The following is a 26,837-nucleotide window of genomic DNA, read 5'->3' as shown; positions in this document are numbered from 1 at the left end:
CAACTTGGTTGATCAAAAAAAGTCTGAAACAAGATAGGGGAACCCTATCCACTCCATAAACCAAAGGATTCGAATATTTCCATGTTTTGCTAATTTGGCTAGTCAGCCATTAGACTTAGCATGCTAAGTAAGGTGACATTGTTCACTGGGTCAAAGTGAACAAAAGGTTTGATCATATGCAAAAGGTTGGAGTTAGGGCTTAATTGTGCTTCCCTTGCTAACCTCTTGGATGGCTACAAGTTGAAGTCAATCTAGTATGATAGTATAGTAGCACTTGGGTGTTGTGGGTCTAAGAGCTATTGGGGATCAACTTGGTTGATCAAAAAAAGTCTGACACAAGATAGGGGAACCCTTTCTACTCCCTAAACCAAAGGGTTTGAGTATTTCGATGTTTTGGTAATTTGGCTAGTCAGTCATTAGCCTTAGCATGAGAAGTAAGGTGACATTGTTCACTGGGTTAGAGTGAATAAAAGGTTTGATCATCTGTAGAAGGTTGGAGTTAGGGCTTAATTGTGCTTCCCTTACCAACCTCTGCATCACTCTGAAAGGGCCTCTTCCTGCTCATTTTTGTCTCCCTTTACCTCTACCAATCTGATCCTGCCTTCTCTTCAACTTCTCCTCCGCTTTGAGTGCCAATTGAAATCACTTTTGGACTGTCTCCAAAGTGTGGAGATTCAAGTCTTCTTGGATTGTAAATCTCAACCCATTGAGATACCTTGCCACCTTCTCATCTTCACTCTCTTTCATCTTAGTTCTCACACACAACTTTATGAACTCCTCGGTATAGGAACTCACATCCATCTCCTTTTGTTTCAAATTTTGTCTCCTTCTATGCAATTGGATATTGTAATCCATTGGAACATAGGTTTCTTTCACCAAAGCAATCATCTTATTCCACGTAGTTATTCTTCTCTTTCCCTCTTTCACCCTCTCATCTTGGATGAATGTCCACCAAGTTAGTGCAGCCCCTTTCATTTTGGATTGATCCATCTTCACCCTCTGGTGGTCTGGTATGTCTTCACTTTCAAAAAAATTGTCCAAGGAGTCTATCCACTCCATCATGGTGTCAGGCTCCATCTTGCCTGTAAATACTAGTAGATCCATCTTCACATCCATTGTTCTTCTCTCTATGGACTTCAAGACACTCATCAGGGGTCTCTAGTCTGTAGGTACCTGTAGCTCTTCCTGCATAGGGATCTCCTCTTCATCCCCTTCTTCTCTAGAGTCTCTCTCTCCCCTCTCCACTCCATCCTTCAATCGATCCATCTCATTCCTCAAGGCCTGATTCTCAGCCTTGACTGCTCTACTCTCTGCCATCTACTTCTTTGCTAGGACATTCAACTTTGCATTTCTCATTCTGGAAGGTACCTCATGGGATGCTTCTTCTTCTGACATCTTGTCTTCTCCTTCTCTTCCAAAGGACACTCCTTTTCTCTGATACCACTTGATGCAGAGGCCTACCCAAACTCCTAATGACAAGCCCAAATGAGGTTAGGATAGTGACCCTTCAACTACTCACAAGGAACCTGGAAGGAAGGACTCTACACCTTGCATGAAACTACTCACACACTCACTAGTCATGGGCCTACTCAAGATGAGTAAAAGGCTTCAACTCTTCTAAAGTACCCTACTGGCGATCTCTACTCCTTGAGATTTTGTATTTGGTCCACACATAACATCTAATACCTCTTTCAAGCACTGGTTTTGATCTTGGGCATCAAATCCTTATACCTCCTTTGTAAACCTACCCCTTCGTCTAGTAGCCCTTTTTATAATGGTGTTTTGGCTTTAATTAAAAAATATTACACACACCCATAGAAACAACTTAGCGTTTTAGACACCCTTTTGGAAGATATACTGATCCCCAAATTTTTTTGGTCAGATTTGCAAACATAAGGTCTATTCCCTTTAGAGGCTAAGAGACCTAACAAGGGCAATTAGCCCTATTTTCCAAAGCAACTACCTTTATTGGTAGACCAAATGAAAAATCAACTTAATAGGAATGTGGGGGTTAGTGATAACTTCCAATTCTAGGGTTGCATGCCTAGAATTCATCACTAAGACAAATTATGATGACTGTCCTAAAACTTGTTCTAGGTAGTCACATAGGGATGCCTACCTAAATCTATTCTTTTCTCCACACAAGAAGGTCTCCCCTACAAAAAAAACAAAAAACCTAAGATAAAAAGGCTTATCCTACATCCTCCAAAGGAAGAGTCTTCTAATGGACTGAAGTACAAGATAAAGCCATTTTGTTTCAAAACCCTCTCCAAACCCTCACTTTCCGGGTCACAATCAGTAAAATGGAGGGTTCTCTCTATTTCAGAATGGTTAAGACCATAGAACACCACCAAAATAAATATATTTCATCTCTTTATCTACTCCATGGATGATGGGGTTCAAATCAATCCGTATAGTCACATACAACACCTACAAACTCAAACTTTTTGGGAAAACTATAGTATTTTGTGTATTACTGATTCTCAAACGCCAACTCCAATTATCAACAACCTTGGGAATCATTACCAAAAGGATTATACAACTATCCAATGGTTTCCCATCAAATTTGGAGTATGTTGGAGCCATTGAAAGGCTTCCCCCAACCGAATTACAAAAAGTCGCACTTTTGCACTCAAAAGTTGCATTTTTGCACTCTTTCTCACAAAGTTGTCATACTTCCTAAGGTTGGGATCCACACACATGGACCAACCAAACACACACAAAAAATTTCTAAAACCTATTAAACATAAATCTAAACCATCTACTACCCCTTTTTACCACATTGTCACAATTGGCTTCTCAAATTGCCTAATTGGTGACATGGGCTTACATGGTGGGTTTTATTTGTATACATGAAACATAAGACACACTAACACATCATAATTGTCCTAGTATTCATCCTCAGGGTCATGAATTATCAGCATGAAGTACCTATCACCTTGAAAGCTTCTAGTTGTTGCTGGACCACATAAGTCAGTATGAATCAAATAAATAACATCATTATATTTATCTTGTATGCTCTTAGAAGTAGTTCTAACTTTCTTTCCCAATTGACATTCCTTCTATAATGGATTATGAGACTTCATAATCTTAGGTATATCTCTAACTGTCTTTGTTGAACTGATCTTGACAATGCAATCAAAATTAACATGACACAACCTTTTATGTCATAACCAACTCTCATCAATATGAGAAATCAAACATGTCTTATTACTAGTGTCTAGGTGAAAGATGTCACCTCCAATTTGAGTACCGATAGAAATCTCCAAACCAGTCTTGTTTTGTTGGACACTTCTGACATGTTTGGATAAATGGAATGTGTTTGGTTACATGTGGTACATGCTTCTGGAGTATGCCTTGGTTAGATGGTATTGACTTGGTAATAAGATGCTATCATACACTCTAGTAAACCCTTACCAGCATAGGTTTAAGGTTGTACCAACACAACTTCTATTGAGAATCTTTGACAGATACATAAGTGGTATTGGTGTGGCTTTCAGGATGCTGAGATGTTCTCTGATCGTGTTTCAATTAGTTGGAGACGTCACTTTGGTATGGTGGACCTAGAATAGGTCAGGATCCACCATGCCAAAGCAACATCTCCATTTTCTTTAAACATGATTAGAGAACATCTTCAACATCCTGAAAGCCGCACCAACACCACTTATGTATCTATCAAATATTCTCAATAGAAGTTATGTCGGTAGAGCCTTAAACCTATGCCGGTAAGGATTTACTAGAGTGTATGATAGCATCTGATTACCAAGTCAATACCATCTAACTAAGACATGCTCCAGAAGAATGTACCATATGTAACCAAACACATTCTATTGATCCAAACATGTCGGAAGTGTTGAACAGATAGTCTCTTCTGTTGATAGAACTAGATCTTCTATCGGTAACCAACCATAACAGCTAGTGTTGTCATCAATGACAAAACATCAATGGAACACATAATAAATTCCTCCAAAATGCCAACAATATCAGATCATAAGGCATTGGTCTCTCACTTGGATAGTTCAGATGACTGGATTATAGACAGTGGTTGCTCACACCACATTACTAGTGACCAAAAAATGTTTCTAACATTGAAAGAATTTGATGGAGGTGTTATCATATTTGGGAATAACACTCCTTGCATGGTGAAAGGGAAAGGATCCATCTCCTTGAATGGTAAGAGTAATGCAAATGATGTCTACTAGGTTGAAGGTTTGAAACACAATCTTTTGAGTGTTTCTCAACACAATGACAAAGGTTACCCATTAGAATTTAAGAATGGAGTACCTAGAGCTTGGTATGCAAGGTTGGATAAATATCTTTTGAAGCTTGGTTTTACTAAGGGAAGTGATAACATTAATTTATATTATAAAATCATTGATGATGATATACTGATTATTAAAATATTTGTTGATGACATTATTTTTGGAGGTGAAGATAAGTTATTCATAGAATATTTTAAGAATATGGAAGAAAGAATTTGAGATGTATATGATTGGTGAAATGAAATTTTTCCTAGGGTTGTAGATTACTCAGACTGACAAAGGTATTTTTATTGGTCAAAGTAAGTATGCTAAGAAATTATTGAAGAAATTTGGTATGGGAGATTTTAAACTAGTAAGTACTCATATGGTTATAAGTGAGAAATCAATAGGAAATGATGTTTCTACACCGATAAATCCTACAAGATACAAATCTATGATTGGAGGTCTACTTTATTTGACTCAGACTAGGTCTGACATTATGAATGTTGTTTGTATTGTTTCAAGATTTCAGAGTGATCCTAGAGAAAATCATGAGAGTGCACTGAAAGGGATTCTTAGATACTTGCAAGGTACATTAGAATATGGTTTGTGGTACCCTAAGGATGATAACTTTACTTTATGTGCATATACAGATGCTTATTGGGCTTGAGATGTTGATGACCGGAAAATTACTTCCGGTGGAGGTTTCTTTCTTGAAAAGAAGTTGTTTTCATGGATCAACAAGAAAAACTCATGTACTTGTTTATCTACTGTTGAAGCTGAGTATGTTGGTGTTGCTACCAACTGTACACATGTTTTATGGATGAAGCAAATGTTGGACGATATAAAAGTGGATTGTGATGCACCGGTAGTTATTCACTATGATATCTCTGCTGCTATAGATATATCAAAGAATCTGGTATTTCATTCCAAGACAAAGCACACATCTATTAAGTACAACTTTTTAAAGGAAAAAGTGAAGGCAAATGATGTTAGATTTGTTTATGTGAACACTAAAGAGTAGATTGTAGATATTTTCAGTAAACCTTTGACCAAGGAATCATTTGAGTACCTGAGAGACAGATTGGGGGTTTCTGCCCTTTCGATAGAGACTTGATTGATGCGGCTTGGCATCAGTCCAGTATGCATTATCAGAGATACTATTCATCCTGGCACTGATGTGGTGATGTTGTTTCTCAGGGCAAGTAGTCAGCTTTGAGATTCAGAGGTTTATATTTTTGCTTTGATATTTTTGTCAGATTTCTAGCATTGATGTCAAAGGGGGAGAGATATTGATGTGAAAAAGGAAAAAAGCAAAAGTAAAAGAGGGAGAGATATTGAGATATTAAAAAGAAAAAGAAAGGGGGAGAGATATTTATAAAGAGAAAGATATATGTATATTTCAGAGCTTAATAGAGATATTATTCGCAGGGGGAGTTTGGTCTTTATTTCAGAACCTCATTGCTACATCTGTTTGTGGGAGATTTGTTTGGCACCTAGTGAAATTGACCTCTTGGGCTTGTTGGTCATTTGGGTTTAATTGATTATTTGTTCTATTGATGTTTTTTCATTGATGCCAACACTCGTTGTTTGAATGCTTTATCGACACCCTTCTGGTCTCAATAGGTTGAGTGGTTTTCTAGTTGATTTGGATCCGGCATGATCCGGTAGGCTCTGGTATAGTTTGGTGATGGAATTGGCTTGTTCATGATACTCATGCTTATATTCAGTTAGTTGGTTTTGGTCTGATGATCAGATGCTATCATGTTTTCTTAGAAGCTTGGTTTCTGGTTCCGACGAGGGTTTCACCGGCATTGCTTTTGATGAATATCTTTGATGAATTGCATAAGTGGTATTGATGCAACTTCTGGTGAAGTTTCAGGATGCTAATGGTGATCATGTTTGAGACTTGGCAGATGGAGATCATTGTTGTGGTGTGTGGACCTATACTGGGTCCTAATTGGTCTAGGTTATGGACCGGTTTAATGAAGCATGTGGATTGGACTTCTCGATATGTTTTTGGGATGTCTTATGTGTTGGATATTATTTGTTTGGTCTAAGGCTCACATTTTTGTAATTATGTAATTGATTTATTGTCTAGTGGCCCACTTGATTGTTTATGGTTGAGGGTTTGTATATATAGATGTACGATCTCATTGTAGATCATCATGGTTATATTATAGGTCATGGTCATGGGATGTAATGTTTGAAAAATGTAATATCACTCAGGTAAAGTATTTGGTCGATCACTGAAGATCAAATTGGGTTTATTTAAGAGGATTTAGTCCTCTGGTATTGAGATTAACTAAAACTATACTTAGGCATAGGAGATGCTATCTTTTGTAGTTCAACTCTTCTCTAGATTGTAGTCTAGATTTTTATGTAGTTAGTGAGATTCCTTTTGATGAGAAGTGTGCTCTAGGATTTTCTCCTTCCTGCAAGTGCAAGCTCCTCAATTGTAATTCACATACTTATTGTGGAAGTATTATCTAACTGTGGGTAGGCTTCCCACTGTGGGTTTTTCATTTACTAGGTTTTCCTTGTACAAATATTGGCATTGTGTGGATGGTATTTATTCTATGATTATTGTTTATGCTTAATTAGTTTAACCACTATTCCGGTATTAATGTTTTGGGTTCCGGTATTTAAATTTCAATTGCTAATGGTTTTGGTAATCTGTGACAACTGATTCACGCCCCCCCCCTCTCATTTGTCTTCTAATTATTTGAACTCTACTATGATTCCTATTGCCATCATCCAATCAATTTGTATCCAAGATTAAATATCTAACGGTTAGAAAAATGAAAAGTGAGAAAGTGATCCTCCTATTGGCCTTCTTCCACCATTATGTGAATCTATATTAACTATTTTGGAATATGCTGGTGAACTATATGAGAATATAATTTTTCTGTTTACCATATTGAAAATGATATTTATATTGTAAAATGTGTTACATTAAATAATTAACTATAGAATCATATTATAATGCTATTTTATAAATGGTGTGAGAGAATTTAATGGTAAGACCTATTCGGTTTCTAAGCTAGGAATTGATAGTCGATGTGGTTTAGTATGCTTTATTGAATGTGTAATGAATTATTAATTGAAAGTTATGCAAGTGGTGAACTAAAAATAGATAGAAATTAAGAGCATAAGGTAGAAAGAATTCGTGGATAGGAAAAGGGTTTGGATGCATTCGTGGTTAGTGAATTCTTCTAATGCATTGACTTGTTTGTGATGAGAAAAAAATAAAGTGGAGTAGGAGCTTTTGAAAAGCTTTAATAGTTCAAAATAGTATTACAAATTGACCATACCTGTGTATGAGTGGATTTTTCATAGACTAAGTTAAAGGGTGAGGTGAGAACAAGTGGTAAATTACATATGATTAGCTATTGTTTTAAATAATAAGAAGATGATTGAAGATAAATTAGATAAACACTGAGTAATAGTTAAATTCAAATTGTATTGTGTTATTTTTTATGATAATGTGTTGAAATTGTATGCAATTAATTTTGATGCATAAATTTTATAACCATTGTAGACCCAATGGGAGAGAGGAGGAATCATTAAGACCCCACTTGTTAATTCCTCTATTGTAGTGATAAATTATATTTTATTATTTTGGAAAGAGTCTAAATATTGGATTTTATTAGTTAATTATTCTTTCAAAAGTGTGTTATTATTGACACTTTTATTTAATTGATGTTTGAGTCTTTGGATTGGCTATTTCTAACTCTTGTAAGTATTTAGTTTCAAATTTTAAGTTGGGTTAATTTCAAGTACACTAGATATGTACCTATAGGTTAGGTGTATTATGGAGCCTATATTTTATTTTCTAACAGAGTTTCCAGGATTTTTCTGTAGCACCTAATGTTATTGATGAAAATTTAATGTTTAAGAATCAAAATTGAGTGATGCGTCATCATAACATTCCATTTGTCCATGTTTGTTGAAGTTTGGTTGAGGTTAGTTAACTTCCCATGACTCACTCACTTGGGTGAAAATATGGAATCTTATTGGAAGCAAGAATCTCCCAACATTCATGACTCACTAAAGGAGACAAGGATGTAATGCAATAAAAGATAAGAAGACTTATTTTCTATTTATTCTCATTGAATAGTTGTGGAAACGATTCTTGTAAAAACTTATCCATTTACTCAAAGATGATTCTTGGGAATAAATTGGTTTTCTTTTACTTTAGATGGTTCTTGAGAATGAATTGATGATCTTGGAAAGGATTGAAGACGATATTAAGAATTCAAGAATTAATTATCCCTATAAAGAGGCATATATGTAGAGAGGATAGTTTTGCCTCTTTTTTGATACCATTATAGTTCATGAAAATTTTTAGTTTGGAAAGTTACTTATATGTTATGAGTGTGAATTCTAAATTTTATGGGAATTTGTAGTTCTTAGTTTTGTTGAGGAGATGTTTAAATTTATAAGTTCTTGGTTTTTGTGGTTTTGGTAAATCATTCAAAACATTATATAAATTTATGTTATTATCAATGTTGGTTGGCCTATTTTAAGTTGTATATAATTGGGGTTTAATGATTCTTCTTGCTTGGGGGATGTATGGAGCCTAGTAAAGGCTTAACAATGTCATGTTTAGCTAGGTGAAGAGCATGTATTTTTCATTGGAAAGGAAGAAATCTTGCTTGGCTATGTGTAGGTTCTTTTCACTTAGAAGAAGGTCTGAAGTTGACCTCCTTGAGAGAGCCATGATTGTAATGTAATGGTTGGTGAACATTGTTGAATAAATTGAAAAATGTCTTCAAATGTGTCTTGTCAAGTTTCAATAGATTGTTCATTATCTAATTGTTAAATGTAATGGGTTTTGTTGTAAAATGTGTTTAATGACACTATTTTATTAAAATAATTTTATAGTTCTAAAATTGTCCCTAAATGATTTGTACCAATAAATTAGATTTAGAGATTTATGTACTTTCTATTTTATCTTTATAAGAAATTTAAACCAATAATGTTAGAGAATTCCATTTTTAAAATGGGAATATAATTTTTTTTAATAAATATGTGCTATTGAAAAAATTATTTTAGAACAACGTAGATTTAATGGTATCATAAATTAGATTACTTTTTTATTCTAGTGCATGCCTTGAAATTCACATTATGTAGGAATGGTTGGATCTGGTTCTAACCTTGCTTCATAAGACTTATAACCAATTGTTTAATTGCATGTGTTATAACCAAAACTGCTAAAAGTATTTTATTTTATTTTATTTTTGGTTAATTTCTTTGTAATAGATAAAGTTTCATTATCTTAGATGTGAATTCCCTTTTCTATTTGTATATTTTATGCATTTAGTATTAAATGACAACAACAGTTAAATCTGGATAGAAATATTGATATGTAGAAACTATATGTTAATACATTAGTCTTGTGGCAAACAATTGCAAGTTTTTCTGAGGGCGAATTGGGAATCTTTTCAAAATCATCTCTCCTTCAGAAGCCACCCTCTTCTCTGACCTCTTTTATGCCTTCCATCAATTTATGCTACACCATTTGCACTCACAGAAGACTAAGAAAATGCACTACAGGGTTAGCCCGCAAAACGGCTCTAAAGATTTCTTCGTGGGCTTCAAGTTCGATGACACACAGGCACAAGCGGAGCATGGAGAAGATGAAGATGTTAAGGAAAACAATCCCCAAAATTAGGTAGAGGTATTATAGCATCTATGACTCAAATTTTCTTCTGGGTTTTTGTTTTGTCGATAATAGCTAGCACTAATCCTTCTCTATGTATGGATTTTGGATTTTTTAATGTTTGGGTCTAATTTCTCCTTGTAAATTTGGCTATAATATATAGATTGAGCTCAGCTCTCTCCTCCCTCTAGTTTTGCAGTTTATACAGTTAGTTATGGCTTTAGTTGGCAGACTGAGCATTGCTCTCTGCCATCCCATTTTGTATGTAATCTGTGTATGGTTTCGGGTTGCAAAATGAGCCATGCTTTCTACTTCCTCCATTGTGTGGGTAATATGTTACGTTGTCGAGCTAAGTAAGTTGGGTTCACAGATGGAGCAATCCTCTCTATGTTTATTCTCCTTTTTCATTACTAACCAACATGACATAAAACCGTAAGTTAAAACCCCTATATGCTCTAGATTACAAAGGCTGATTACAAATAGGTTAAAATATATACATGTGCTTTGCCTAATAAGGTTTATTACAATTTTTTTAAACAACTAAATTTTAAAACAAAAGTAGCAGTACATGCAATGTTACTATAATAGAATTCGGGGAATAGAAACAGAGCATAGTTACAAATTACTTGAAGTAGTTTAATTATATGGCCAGTCCCAAATGTTTTGTGTACCATTGCGAACTTGACAGGATCATATGAAGGGAAATAAGGAGCCAACGCACAATCTTCTGAAGATTTCTTTCGTTGCACTCTGCAAGCTGGGCATGATACAATCTTTCTCTTTCTCATATGAAATAAAGATTGTTCTCGATATGTAATACCACGAGAATAACACAGCCTTACTCTATTGTACAACTATATTTTATGGTGCAGGAGGTTCTATATAAAATCCTGAGAGTAAAACTACTATAGCTCATTTAAATTTCAGTCTGATACTATTATATCCCTTTTACATCAGTCAATATGCAAACCCTTTGTGGAAGAAACAACTAAATAAACGATAAACATATGTCTAGTCTAAAAGCTTGCCATATTAGGTAAGCTCTATTTCAAAGCTATTGAAATATAGCGTGTGTTCACATATTTCAAATTTGTAATTGAAAAAGGGGTTAATACGACCCAGCATGTTTTGTTTTCCCCATACATGAAACTGTCCGCAAGTTGTTCTGGGAATAGTCATTTTTTTTATTATAATTGTGTGGAAGGCAGGAAAATATGTCTACAATTGTTTTGAATTAGTATTTTTCTTCTGAAAACGAGTGCGAAGTTAAGTGGCTTTGATTCTTTGTTTGATTACTATGAAAAATTGATTGATCGACAATAGGTATCTTCTAATGAAGGTTGCTCTTGTTTGTTGATTTAACAATGTAAATCTTCCTTACGTTTTCAAAATCTGAGAGCTGCGTTTAACGATTTCTAGAAATTAATGATGCTTTTCGTCCATTGTTAATACGTAAGCAAGCTGCCTCGAGTAGCTTGCAGATGCATGTTTCTCGCTCACCTCGTCATCCTCAGTCAAAAGTTTAATTCTTCTGGAAAGTTCGGTGTACAAGAAATTGTTTAGAGTGCATATTATGTGCACTTCATCTCAAGTTTTCAATACTAGCTGTTAAAATTAAAATAATGTACAGTTTTATTCTAAATTTTTTTTATAGTGTGCTGGTTAAGTAGTAGTGTTACAATCATCAAAGTTCAAATTTCTGTTAGGTCATTGTGATTGTAGGCTTGTACCTTTGTTATCTAATGTGCTTGCGGATTTGAGACTCAATGATCACATTAAAAGATTCATCAGACACAAAATTAAATTACATATCACACAACTCCATCGCTTACAAATAAATTCGAACCTCAATGATCACGTGAAAAAAATTACCTCACTAAATTTAAAAAAAAAATAAAAAAAATCATACTGCTCCATCATATTTGTAGTTTGCTTGTCTTGTGTGCATTTCCTTGAATTCTTTCATCATATTTTTGTTATGGTGCTTTTAATCTTCTACATTTATTGCCAATTTTTAAGGTTTCTTAAGCTGTGTACAGTTTCTATTATCGATGTTGGTGATTTTGTTGATTTGGACAAGACTTCTACAAAACAAGCAATCTTTAAAGTATGTGTTCAAGGTCTTACATGATGAATGAATTTGTATCTTCTTAAAAATCTTGTTTATATTAAGAATATTACAATGTTCCACCGATGTTGGGGAAGAGGGGACGTGGGGATGGGGGACCTAGGGCTTAAGTTTGGGGATTGTGGGGGGATGGTACCGGGGGTTGGCGAGGTGGTGGTGCTGATATAGTTATACATAGACATATAGTACTTGAAAAATTAGTTTTGAAAAGATGTACGATAGTATAACAATATAAGAATCATACTTCAGATGAAACTATAGGAAATTTGAAATACTGAATCTTAATTATACCAAGATTTCTTCAATGGTAATTGCTAAATAAAATTTGACAAATGAAATTGTCAAATTTGAGATTTCTATTATATCAAAAACGAAAAATTTGAATATTTGATGCCATTGCAAAGTCTATAAAGATGATTACATGATTCAATAAATAAAATGGTTTTGTGTTGTTTTGGGGGAAGGGGTGAGGCGCGCGTCAAATTAGGGTTACCCCCAACCCCCAAAAATGTCACTTTTTTCTTAAATTTTTTATTTTTGCATTTGATGTGGGGTGACGAGATATGTCTAGGTGTCCCCCTGCCCCTCGAGAAATGCCTCCGCATCTCCCAAGGAGACGTGGAGACATGGAGATGTATCCCAAGGAGACGTGGGGACATCCCCACATGTCCACGTCTCCTTGGGAGATGTGGAGATGTTTCCCTATCTTTGGTGGAGCTCTAGTGGTGGTGGTGGGAAGGCAGGAGAACTCGCGTCCCCGTCCCCCCATCTCGAAAACATCTCTGTCTCCAAGACGTGGCCCAAAAGGGGGGGGAAGGCGTCCCCATGGAACTCTAGAATATTAAGACAAGTAATTGCATTTACTCTTCCTCCTCACTCTCACTCAGTTGTTGTCAAAGACTCTTTCATGCTGAGCTAAAGCATCTTAAACTCATCTATGACTCCATTTTCTGGGTACACAACAAAAATTAAAGATTAAAATAATTGCATAATCATTTGCCATATTAGTTATTTTCTCTTTTGTTTATCTCTCCATAGCATATGAATATTCAATAAAGATAAATTTATGAAGAAGTGAATGTTAGTGTGAGTCATTTTATGGAATATTTTTTCAAAATTGTTTAGTTTTTGGGGATAAGTTTGTTTAGGTGTATTTTTTATTCTTTTTTATATCAAGTTGCATATCTTTTGCTAGGTGGTGATTGCTCTCCTTTGTCTTATGAATATATACATCTTCTTATGAGCTCTTCATTTCATATTATTTAAAGTTATTTCAATTATTTTGGTTTATTATTTTTTATTTTTCATTTTTTAACTTGTAGGTCACGTGATTGCTTTACTTTTGTTACACAACATTCTATCAAAAATATTATATTTGTGAACCATGATAATATCATAGTAATTTTCTTCATTTAATTGAAGGTCTAGTATTATTGCATAGTCTAAATTAAAAGTCTTCCTTATAGTCAAGAATATTGCTTTTCCCTCTGCATGTACGCTTTATTGATCATGTGCAGATTTCGTCCTGTAAATGAATATCCTATAGACTTCTCTATTGAGCACCCAATTTCCTTTTGTACTTTTAAAAGTTTTTATTTTTTTTCCATCATAAGTTTTTAGAGGATGCGTCTATTTACATAATGCATCATAACAAGAATCAAGGACACAATATGAAAGAAGAAAGTAGGGAAATTCACTAGATTCATAATCACTTTTTTTTCCTCAAATGAATGTTACAAATGTTTTAAAAATGTAAGTTTAATATTTTGCAAATATAATATGTTGTTTCAAAGAATCAAACAATTTTAAGACTTCAATTGTTTATAAAGAAACAATTTGAAAATCTATTTTTATTTTAGAAACAACAATCCATTTAATCTCATGACTATTGTTACATGGCGCACGCACATGGAAACCATTACCCCTATTAAAGGCCACTCGGAGCTAGTAGAAGTTTAATCAAACTTTGCAAAGTAGAAATTCTTAGTGTACGCTATTCTTTCTTCTACGACATTTCTTCTTCTAATGAATATCTTTACGTAATGGATATCTATTATCTATAGATATTTCTTCTATTGAAGATAAGCTTGCTTACGTATGCTCTTTCTTCCTTGTCTTGTATAGAATTGCATGTCATTTTTCATGGTGAATAGCTATTCTTTGCACTATATATGTAAATCGTCCTGAATTTATATATTTTAGATGATTGGAATCTAGCTTATTTTTGTTGTGTTAATTTATTATAATACTTTAAATCTATATATATGACGGGAGTGTCTAATTGATTATGTTTGATGAGTTTGTTGGCCTGTTGCATATGTAGTTAAGCAGGTAGTTATGTTGAGTAGTCGGTGGTTGATTAAACCTTCTTGGCCATCACTGTATATATATCTTTGTACGCATTGAATAAAATATTGAAGATTCACATTCTCTCATATGGTATGAGAGCCAGGTTTGTAATGGCGTGAACTTATATTTTGCAGTAGTTTTGGCGCAGGAGTTTATATGGTCCTATGAAGGATGACATCGATTTGAAAAATCAGGAAAATATTTTTATCAGAGCCTAATTTAATCTCTTATGCCAATGTGTTTGCAGTACTAGGTTGATGCACGAGCATCCTTTTTCTCCCATTCCCGAGTGTGTCAGGCGTGGTGGATTTTGTTTAGGTCAAAGATCTTTGCTAGTAAATACAATAGGTTGATCCTTTTTTCGCCCATTCCCGAGTGTGTCAGGCGTGGAAGATGTAATTAAGATTGTAGCTTTTGGAGGCGGTGACAGATTGCAACAGAGCGTGACTGGTGGCTACTTTTTCAGATTTTAATCTTTTTAGTATTGTACTTTAACTGGGACTTACACCCTCATGTCATGGGTGCAGTGAAATGAAGTTTGAAGAGTGTCGATAAGATTGAGCCAATTGAGATTTTTTATTGTTACATTTGATTATTTTCATAATTTGCATTGCCAATAGGTTATATAAGATCATCTTATTAAAGGAATAACAAGAGTAAATATAATTAAATAATTATCAGGTATGGCAGATTAAAGAATAAGTTATACAAGGTATATAGTATTTGTTTATTTCTTTTTAAGAGTAAGCTTAGCTATTGTAAAAATGTTATATAGCTTCAATTTTGTAATTATTAATTGCTTTGTTCAATGTAAAATATCATTCTTTAAGTTTCTATTACAAGCCAAAGAAGAAAATAAATTTGATTAAAACATTGCAATGTTTCATCAAAAGGCTCATAATTTCAGTAGCAAGTGTGTTTTTTAGAATCTTTATACTTATTTTAATTAATTAATTGCTGAAATAATTATTTAACATTAATATTATAATATTAAATATTATTAAATACACGTTATAATAATATTATGAATATTACTCATAATTATTATTTAATATTAGACATTGAACATATTTAATAATATAAAATTATAATATTTAATAGTATATATATATATATATATATATTAAGATCTGTCTAAGGAGGCAGTACCCATATATTGATTCAAAAAGAAAAATTACATAGTATACTGGCAAAGCCATATTACTTACTGCAAAGCAAAATGACAATCAGTGATAGAGGTAAGCTACACTCTTCCCCATTACCACAAGCCTCTCCACCATATCTTCCGGCAAAAGCTCCTTACTTTCTTGCATGAACTCCTTAAACTTGTCCAGATTATTCTCCTTCCGCACTCCAGACTTGAAAATTGACCATGCTTTCTTCATTTTAGATTTTTTGCCTTCTGTTGCAAAATTAAAAAAATGAACCATAATACCCGAGTTTGGGACAACTTTGCAAGAATTCATAGCAATTTTAACTCCTTCGACATTCTCCTCCCAAACTATTTTGTGAACAATCCCAAAGGCACTCAGCGGATAACCCAAGATCTGGACAATCAACTCGAACAATGATTGGTAGACCTCCCCATCATAGACATGGCCTCGACTTTAGAAATCATATCCAAGAATCTGAATCACCGATTCCTTCTCCTTGTCTTCAGCTTTGTTAAAAAATTTGTTCACTTGTTCCTCTGAGGACTCGGTTACCCCTGCTTGAGACTCCCAACAACATATAACACCAAACAAATTCTCCATACTTCCAATCCCCACTGCAACTGTAAATTTTGTAGATGCAAACAAAGGTGAACAAGGTACAATATATTAAGCCCAGGAGATATAACACCATATCCCAAGAAAACATGAGAATATGTCTCTCTGCAAAGAATCCATCCAATCTAGCATTTCCCTACCCAACACATCTTGCAAATCTTGCACACAATCCACCAAATTTTTTTAGAAACCTAAACCTCCATCTATAACTCATCCAAGCCCTTACTTATCCTTTTGTGGCATAGTCAATCCCAATGACTGTCCAAATGATCATTCGAGTAGAATCAAGACATTGAAGCTAAAGCCATACTAAAGAGGCAATGCCAAATAACTTCAAACAATCCCCACCTGTGAAAGACTAGATTCCTAATAGGAATCCATTATGATGATTTCCCTTAGCTCCTTCTGTAGATTTTTCTCATCCACTATTTCTTCTGGAGTACTGGTGCAGGAGCACCTGAGCACCTGAATGCTCAAATCCTAGCAGGTATAACATTTTATTGCAAATTAAGCATGTGTGTTTATTTTATGCTTCTAATAGGTTTAATAGGTTTTTTTTGGGGTGTAATAAGGCTTGGAACTCATTTGTGTTTAAGAGTTTCCAAGATTTTTGTTTTTTTGCTCGGCAGGCTAAAAATTGTCAATTTTGGGTCCGAATGAGCATTTTTGAATTTTTGATGTTGGAAAGTCTTTAAAGGAATTGGAGCATGTTTATTTAGTTTTTCTAGATGATTTTGAGTCATTGGTTTGAGTGCCAAGTCACCAGAAGTCAAAATGCAATTTTTGAGCAACAAAAGTTGTCAAAAAGTTGTCAAAAGTTGTCAAAAAAGGGGTTTTTGGTGGTTTTGGTTAGTTCCAGCCTGTACTTGTCCATACAAGGGCTTCAAAAAGTTTTCACATGTATATAAACCATTTTCCAATCATTGTATGGGTTGTTCATTTTGGAAAATTAAGAGAAATACTTATTTTGCTCTCATTTTTGTGAGTTTTTAACTAATTTTCTGCACTTTTTAGAGTACAGTCCGTACCATGGCTCCATGAGTCCGTACTGAACCTGTTTTTGATTGATTTGATCTCCTTTGATGTTTTAGTAGTGATCTCTGATCTTTTCTTGGGGTTTGGAACAAGTTTTGTTTGAAGTGCTCTTGAGAAAAGCATTGTTTTGTGGTTCCAATGGAAGATCATTCATGGTCCAATTGATTTCTTCAAAGTCTCTTCATCCATGGCTTTGAGGAAGTTTGTTGGACCCTCTATACATACTGTACCATACATCTATTTTCTTTTTCTAGCAATGCACAAGTGTTTATAAGCCCATGGCAAGTGTGTGAAGTGAGCAACTTGGCTTGGGTATTCTTAAATTTGTTTGAATGGTACTTTGCTGTTCATAGCACTGTACTTTGAAGTGTTGAAGAAGAATCAAGTTGATAAGAGTCTTCATTGTACTTTACCATCCTTGTCTCTCTCATGACTTGGTTGGTGGCAAGAAACAAAGGTGTAATCAGATTGTAAAAACAGTGAGTCACTGTTTCATTGGATAAAACCTCATTGCCAACCTCCCAAATGGTTAGTGTGAAATGAGGGATTCCTCTTTTATGCAAAATGGAAATGTGTTTGAAAATAGTTTCAATGTGAAGAAGACAGATTACACATTTTGATTGTAAAGGACCTAAATAAGGATCCTAAAAACAGTGTATTCTTTGTCACAGTCACATAATGTTTTTATGATTTATGTCATCCTTTAAGTACTCAACTCATTAAGATCTTTGAAGAGGTTATGTGCACTATTTTATCATGCCATTTATACCTTCTTGCAGGCCAAGGACAGCATGAATAAACAGGTCAAACAGAGAGATTAAAGTTGTCACAGTTTCTAAGACTATGAAAGTGCAGTAAGGCAGATAAGAGACCAACAGTCATAAAAAACCCTTTCATACTTGCTTGCAGGTTACTCCAACTATTGTCAAGGAATTATTGCATTCATATGTGATATATTTTCATTGTACTTACGTTATTAACGTTAAACAAAGCATATAAAACCTTGAAAACATCGCTGTCCCTGTTTTTGGACTGTTATTTCTGAGAAAATGCAGCAGTATGATAACTATTTGATAAAATGTCAATATTAGAAGATGAGGTTTAAGTCCTTGGGAGTGTTTGGTATATGTGGAAGCAAGGTTTGAAACATTTAAATTGGTCTATTATCATGAGGAAGACTTGTAAATTGCAAACCCTCACTAGAAACCTCAAAAACCCTTGAAAATTGCACATTTTGTGGGACAGCAATAAAACAGTCCGTACAGTACTTGCCATAGCAAAAATCCTTGAGCTTTCAACATAAAATGACCACCTCTCCAAGGGTTTTTCATGAAGTTTAGCAGGTTGAACAGGGTGAACAAATTTCATTAAAAAGTAGGGCTAATTCTAGTAGCCTTTTTTTGGAGCAAATTTGACAATTTCATGAAATTGGTAAGGAAGGAGAAGTAAATGATTGTTTCAAATCATCAAAACTAATCAGTTAAGACCTGAGACACCCTAATATAAGCTCCATATCATTGCATTAAGTCATTTGGCCAAAATGACCACTTGAACCTAGAAGTTGCCTTGAGTAAACCAACGTTCTTTGCATCCAATTTGGATTTTTTTACCATTGAAGGGTAAAGGACAGTCATCATACTTTGCAGACCTGTTTAGATGCTCAGTCAACACATTAATATGATTGAAATCCTTAAAGGTGCAAACAAGGTTAGGTAAACCATGGTTCTTCAACAGTTGCCCATTCCTGGAAGAGAGGAGATCCAGCCAGTTGGACAACCAAACTTGTTTGTTTTTAGTGACACACAAGAGGACCTCATTTCAGACTTGAATGCTCTAGCCTGGAAGGTAAGGAGGAGTGATGTGCAGTATAATAGGGTGCAAGCTGTGTTGAACAAAGAGGAGGAGACAGGAGAAAGGTTTAGGAGAATGCCATTTGCTCCTAGAGATTGAATGGAAAGCTAATTGAACAAAGCCCACTAAAACTTGAAAAGACTAAGTCCTATCTACCTCCTCATCAAGTACAACTTCTTACTCCCTTGTTGTCAAGCCAATCTTCCACCCGATTCCCCTCACAAAAAATGTGAGATATAGAGAAATCTAAGAATTGCTTCAGTTTTTTTGTAATTCCAAACAACCATTACCCAAGCTTTTAATTAGAAATGTTAGATTTCAATATGGCATTCGCCACTATTTAAGAGTCCCCTTCAACCTCTATTTTGGAAAGGCGCTTCTCTTGACATAGTTCCAATCCTCTGTCATAAGCCTTCATTTCAGTTTTGTTATTGTTTGTAGTACCCATAAACCCTTTGCAAAAGATACCACCAAATTACCAAAATCATCTTGGATAATGGCCCCAAACCTCACCTCCCTAGGGTTTCCTTTGTTGGCTTCGTCAAAATTCAATTTGAAAAAGTCCTTCCTAGGAGCCTTCCATTTTATACCCTTCCTTTATAAATTACTATAAACAATCTTGACCTCCCCAGAGTTCAAAATTTTCCACTTGTCCTCTATACATTTATCTCGTTTGGTAACCATCTTCACTTTTCTAAGAGGAAGTTTTCTGTTGAGAACTTCTGCAATAAACGTACACCTTAATCCTATTGATGATAATCTCTATAGGCAAACATTCTTCTCGAAATCTGCTAGGCAACAATCAAAGACCCAACTATCCAAATGTTCCCCCATTTTGAATTCACCCGTACTAGCCAGGCATTCAGGAAATCAAAAAATTTGTCATTCCATGCTGCCTGCCACTCTACATTTTCATGAACCAAACCTAGCAACCAACCGTAAATGGACACCAAAGAAGAAAATGATTGGAATTCTCTTTGTTTTTTCTGCACATGGAGCATATATTGGGACCTTTGATGCAAATTATTTTAAGTCAATCACGCATTAGAATCCTACCATGGAGAGTGATCAATAAAAAAGATCATTTCCTTGGAAGAAATCTCTTATCATAGCAAATCCTTGCCGACCAACAAAGCCCCCTGCATCTCCTCCTCTAAACCAAATATCCCAGACTCACCTTGTAATCTCCACTTTTGGCCATACACTAAATAACTTCATCTTATTCCCCTATTAAAATGATAGTCTGACTGGCAAGAATCTTCGAAAGTTTATGACTAATTTCCTCACTAATACCTTCTTCAATTGATCTCCAAGAAAATAGATTGGTCTTGTCCTTAGAAGAAATGATATAATCTGATATAAATGCACCCATTTTGAGCTCAATACAATCTATCCACTCATTATCTTCAAAAGCTCTATCAATAGCTTCCTCCCCATTCTAAGAGTCTCTCTAGAAATTAGCCTTCCTAACATTGCTAATCTTCCATGTAATATGCTTTGTTATGATCCTTCTGCTTTCCCATAGAAATCTCCATGTTTCTGAGCCATTACAAGAATTAGCCATAGTAAAGATCCTTTCAGGATCATTTAAGTGCAATTGTTTTTTCCTCATAATTTTATGTTTATAATTTATTAAAAAATTATAGACCTATTTAAAATATTAAAATTATTATTTAAAAAATAAAAAATAAAACATAAAAATAAAATAATATTTCCTTTTTTCATGTATATAATTATTACATCATTTATTTGTTTTTGATTAAGGGAAAAATCTTTCAATAACATAAACAATTATTTAAAAATAGAAATGATCGATTTTCTTTGAAAAAATATATTTTTTCTCTATCTATTGTGCATATTCATTGGATCATTTATTTACCATTCTCCTTTAAAATACAATAATTTTTCTCTTAGATACATAATCATTAGCTCATTTATTTACCTCCACCATAAGTTTGTTACAACATTATAGAAAGAGTTCTTTAAAAATGGAATTTATGTTTTTTATTTAAAATAAAATTAAAAAAGAAATAATATTTCTCATCCTTGTCTTATATAACCATTAGATCATGTGAGATTAGTTTAGTGAAAAATTATAGAAACACCTTATTGAAAATCCAAAATTTGGATTATTTTCTAAAATAAAATTAAAAGAAAATAAATAATATTTTCGTTATCTAGCATATATAACCATGAGATCACTTATTTACCATGGGTATAATTTGAGTGGAAAATTATAGAAAAAGGTTTACATTCCTCATATATAATCATCATATCACTTGTTTATCATGCCACGTAAATTTAGTGGAGAACTACATAAACAACTTCTATATTTCCCTTACTTACCCTGTATAATCCTAGATCACTTATTTACTACGGGACAAAAGTTTACTAAAAAACTATAGAAACAACTCTTTGGAAGTTTATTGGAATATTATAGAAACAACTCTTTGGAAAATGAAATTATGGATTCACCTTTAAAATTAAATCATATTTCTCTTAGTGTCTTAATTAACTATTAGATGGATTAGATCCTAATTATCTATTAGATGGAGTAGGCCACCGACTTTGAAAATTTCCATTTATCCATTCACCTATTTAATTTGTTCCATAGATCCATTTTCTCCAATCTCTCCTCTTTTTCAATCCCTTCACTTGTTTGAGTGGTCTAGAAGGTGCAAGCTTGTGAACTAAGATCAGAGAGCAAGTTCAGAAATTTTGTGTTGCAGGGTTGTGATAGTGGAAAAATATTTAAATGGATCAAGGCAAGTCTATGGGTAAGTGAATGAGCCTTTCAGTTTTGAAATCAATTTTTTCCCACTTTTGACATTACAATCACCGTCTTTTTATCTTTTCGTGTTTTCCCTCTATACTTCTTTCCACTATAGTGCCTAAATGGGTTTGTTCCTGGAATGTAGTGGAGAGCACAAGCAATGGAAACCTTAGTAAATGAAAGGGGGCAAACAATAAGATGGTAGCTTTTAATGTCAAAAGTGTTGACAGATTGCATAAGGGTTCACTGTGAGTATTGGGAAGGGCCGAGAGGCATCTGGTAGAGAATGGAAGAAGGTTTTTATGCACGAGCCAATGGGAGAAAAAGGATGCTCGTGCATCAACCTAGTATCTGGAATTTAAAGAAAACCGCCAGTTTGTTGGAAGAAAGTGAGTTTCTTCAAGGAACGATGCAGAGAAATAGTTGAAAGAAAACAAAATTTCAGAACAGAATAAGGTATGGACTACAATATCATAATATTTTTTGCTGTTGGTGATGCTCTTGGATAGGATTTAAAGGAGTGTGAAACCATGGCAGTTTAAGTCAATTGGTTGTTCTTGGGTAAGCATCTTTTTTCAAAATATGAAAGTTTGGTGGACGTTGCATGGTTCTCAGATAATGTGAGGTATAAGTATTTAGTTTTACAATATCACAGTATTCACATTGCATCTTTAACCATGTGCATTTTGATGTTTCTCATCACAATACTTCATCATTTATCGACTACCCAATAGGCAACTCTATGAACAGGGCTTAAATCTACTGCAAGGATTTTGTCATTTTTGGATAGTATGTGTTTTTGCTTTTTGCTTTGGAGAGAATTATTAAAAAAAATATTTAGTAGGTTACACAACTGAACGATAGAAGCATACATAATTATATAGGAGCATCCCGGGTTGATGAGCAATCTTGCATCAACCAAAAATATTTGTTTTTCAATTTTGTTCCTGTTCAGTTCTGTGTTGCAGCTTCTATGTTTCTTTTACCATTCTCTAGTAGTTGTTCATTTTTCATTGCGGATTATATTTTTAGCTTCCAAACTTGTTCTAGATTTTTAGTTCATTTGGACTTTTTTCCAGTAAGTTGTCACTTCAAGACTGTTTGTTTCTTAGTACCGGAACAGTTTGAGCTTAATGGCTAGTTGGAGATTCCTTCTCTTGCGAAGCATTTTCTTAGCTTGCGGATCTAATTGGCACCACACTCGATGTTCCCAGGCCCTTGATTGACCCTCCTTTGTGGTCCACAGTTCATTTGTACCCTTGGTAGAGGAGATCTTAACACTTTGGGTCTGACCTATTTTACACGTTTCATTTTCCTATCTTGGAGAATGTAATTGATGCAGAGCCAGACAACAAACTAGGCGATAATCTTATCTCACCCACAACTACTATGTCCAAACCAAGTTGTTTGTTTGTTTAAGGTGTCAAACAACACACCTATCAAGTACTCAATTCACACAATAAATTGTATGATAAGATCCATAAAGGTTTTGTATCTTTCGGTATTGGTGGAATGGAAACTCTCAACCCTTGTGTGAATGGTAGACAATCTTCTGGTACCGGTGGGACGTAAACCTATTGGTTTTTGTCTATTGGCATTCGAACCAACTCAAAACATCCATCAAGTCTAACGGTCAAATGCGCTAGGGGATACTTGTCTCACAACTATCCTATTTGTCTAGTAACCCTACTGATTGAGTTTTTCTCACACAACTAAATAACTTCCAAAAGACAAGACAAACTAAGGGAAGATTCAGATACCCTTTATCCAATTACACAATTCCCCAAAGGCTAATAGATCTAATTAAGCTAGTTAGACCTAATTTACAAATAAAGTACCCTTGTATTAGTCCCTTGACTAAACCAACACTTCTACAAGGTGGGGTAAGATGTCAAACCACCAAATCCAAGGTTTCAGGACTTTATCCCATCTCCTTTGCCTACTATAGGTGATTTTCACTTCTACAGTTCAGGCAGTCATATAGAGATGCCTGCTTAGGCTAAATTCAATCTCCTCGGGCTTGGAGCCTCCCTGTAAACCAACACCAAAATATTATGGGACAATGGCCCCTCTAACATTTTCCCACAGGTTGTATGGTCCTCTGGTGAAAATGTCAGATTAAGGGCATTTTTATAGTAAAACCTTGGGTGCTGGCAAGGTTTGTGACCACTCCGGATAGGTTTTGATGGATCTCTACAACCCGATTGTTAAAAGACCTCAAACATGATTCAAATGATAAGTAAGAGACATCCCTAACTCATCCAATTGGGTTCAGGAATCTACCAATCCATACAAATAAAAAATGAAAATCAAACACACAGATTTTTTTGAAACTCCAAGTATAATGTATTGCTCCAAAATTCATAAACATCACCAAATTCAACAAAAACCCTGGAATCGATCCAAGTGGGCCTAATATAGCCTCCCTAATGGGTTTCAACCACTTTTTAACTTTGGAACCATTAGAGGATTAGTTACCCCTTTTTACAATATTTTGCAATGACAACAAAAGTTGTCAACTTCCAACTTTCCAATTTGGTGACTCCAAGGCATATTCGGTTTATTCCAAGGGTTGGTCTAATGTTTCTAAGACCAATATTTATTGTTTGACTCATGCCTAGATTCCTACTGACCCATATGGTCATTTTTCCATGGTAGTTTATAAAATGCAACCATGACAATGCCTTACGTCAATTGGGTCTTATTGACTCACAAACCTATCAACCTACTACATATGATGTCAATGTGACAAGGTCATTACATTTTCACCTCATGGGTGATATTAGACTCTTTAGTCTTCATTTGTGTCTTTGGGTTCTCTTGCACCATACTCCTACCCTTCATCTTTAAATGGTGGTATATCTACAACATTAAAGATTGGGGATATACCTATATCTTTGTGTGTTTCCCTTCTGGCAATCTCTTCTTTTTCAGATTTTTCCATACCATGTCTCCAACTTGGAACTGCACATCTCTCTTTCTCCTATTATCCTATGCCTTGTACTTCTCTGTATTTTTCTACAATTGCATCCTGACTTGGTCATGAATCTCCTTTATTCTTGTAGCAAATTCTTCTCCACAAGCACTGATATGTTCAGTTGAGGGTAGGTTTCTCAATACGAGCACACCTCTTGGATTCAACCCATAGATAATTTGGAAAGGGATTCTTCATGTACTCCTATTAACGGATTCATTATAGGCATATTCTTCTTGGGAAATGATGGAATCCCACTTTTCACCATGCTCCTTGGTGAGACACCTTAAGAATTTTCCAAGTGACCTATTGACAACTTTTGTTTGGCCATCTTCTTGGGGATGATAAGCTGAACTAAAAGACAAGTTTGTGCCCAACTTTCTCAATAAAGTCCTCCAAAGATTTTCCTACAAATTTCACATCTCTGTCTGACACAATGTTCAAGGGTAGACCATGTATTCTCACAACCTCATTAAAGAAGAGGTTTACAACATATGTAGCATCACTTGTGCTCTTGCATGGAAAGAAATGTGCCATCTTGGTTGTCCTATCAATAACCACAAAAACACTATCAAAACCTTTTTAAGTTCTTGGCAAACCCATCACAAAGTCCATATTCACACTTTCCTGAGGTCTTGAAGGAATGGGCAATGGCTAGTATAGTCATGCCTTTGTTAATGTCCCCTTGGCCTTTTGACACACCAAACATTAATCCATAAATATTCTAACATCTGTTTACAATTTAGGCTAGTGATAAAATCTTCTCACCACCTCAAGAGTCTTGTCTAGTCCAAAGTGTCCTCCCATGCAACAACTATGCTTCTCCTTAATTATGTTATCCCTCATTTAACATTTTGTGATGCATAATTGGCATCCTTTGAAAAGAAGACCACCTCGAATCAAATAATCAGAATACTCTAAATGATACCTGGTACCAAACACAGTGCATACCTTGTAGATGTCTTTGAAATATTCATCTACAACATACATACCCTTGAGGGAATCAACTCCTACACTCTCCAACTGGATTTCTGAAACTGTTAGTGCTCTCCTACTAAGAGCAACTACAACTTTGTTTGAGACACCTTACTTGTGTTTGATTGTAAAGGTTTATGCTTGAATGAACTCAACTCACTTCATATGTTTATGACTCAATTTCTCTTGACTATTTAGGAAGTTTAGTGCCTTATTATCTGTATACACAACAAACTCTTTGGGAAGAAAATAGTACCTCCACTTCTTTAGTGGTTGAACTAATGCATAAATCTCCAAATCACTGGAAGAATATTTCTTTTTATCATCATTCAACTTTTCACTAAAAATTGCAATTGGTTTCCCTTCCTAGTTGAGTACTGTACCTATTGCCAAATGACTTGCATCACATTCAATCTGAACTATTTTGTCAAAATCAGGTAAGGTAAGAACAAGTTATTTTGATACCTTTTTCTTCAACGTTTCAAATGCTTCATCTGCCTCCTTGGTCCATGAAGATTTGCACTTTTGTCCACCTCTGATGGTCTCTAACATAGGAGCACAAATCTGGCTAAAATTCCTAATAAACTTCCTATAAAAGGTATCAAGGCAATGAAAACTCCTTATAGCACCAATTGTTCTAGGAGTTCGCCATGTGAGAATGGCATTCACTTTATCAGCATCCATTTTTAGATTTCCTCTAGAAATCACAAACCCAAGGTAAGTCAACTCTTCCTGAATTAATACACACTTTTTCATGTTTATCATTAGTTTCTCTTCATTCAATCTTCTCAAGACCATATCCAAATGTCTTAGGTGCTCCTCCTTTGTCTTGCTAAACACTAGGATGTCATCTAGATATACTATGACAAACTTACCAATGAACTCCTTCAACACCTCATTCATGAGTCTTATGAAAGTGCTAGGGGCATTTGACAACCCAAATGGCATCACCCTCCATTCATTCAATCCTTCATTTCTTTTAAAAGCAGTTTTCCTCTCATCACCTTCTCTAATCCTTATTTGGTGATACCCACATTTTAAATCAATCTTGGAATAATATCTTGCACCTCCTAAAAA

Source organism: Cryptomeria japonica, chromosome 3, assembly GCF_030272615.1.
Source record: "Cryptomeria japonica chromosome 3, Sugi_1.0, whole genome shotgun sequence".
Lineage (NCBI taxonomy): Eukaryota > Viridiplantae > Streptophyta > Pinopsida > Cupressales > Cupressaceae > Cryptomeria > Cryptomeria japonica.
Note: the sequence above shows the minus strand (reverse complement) of the source record.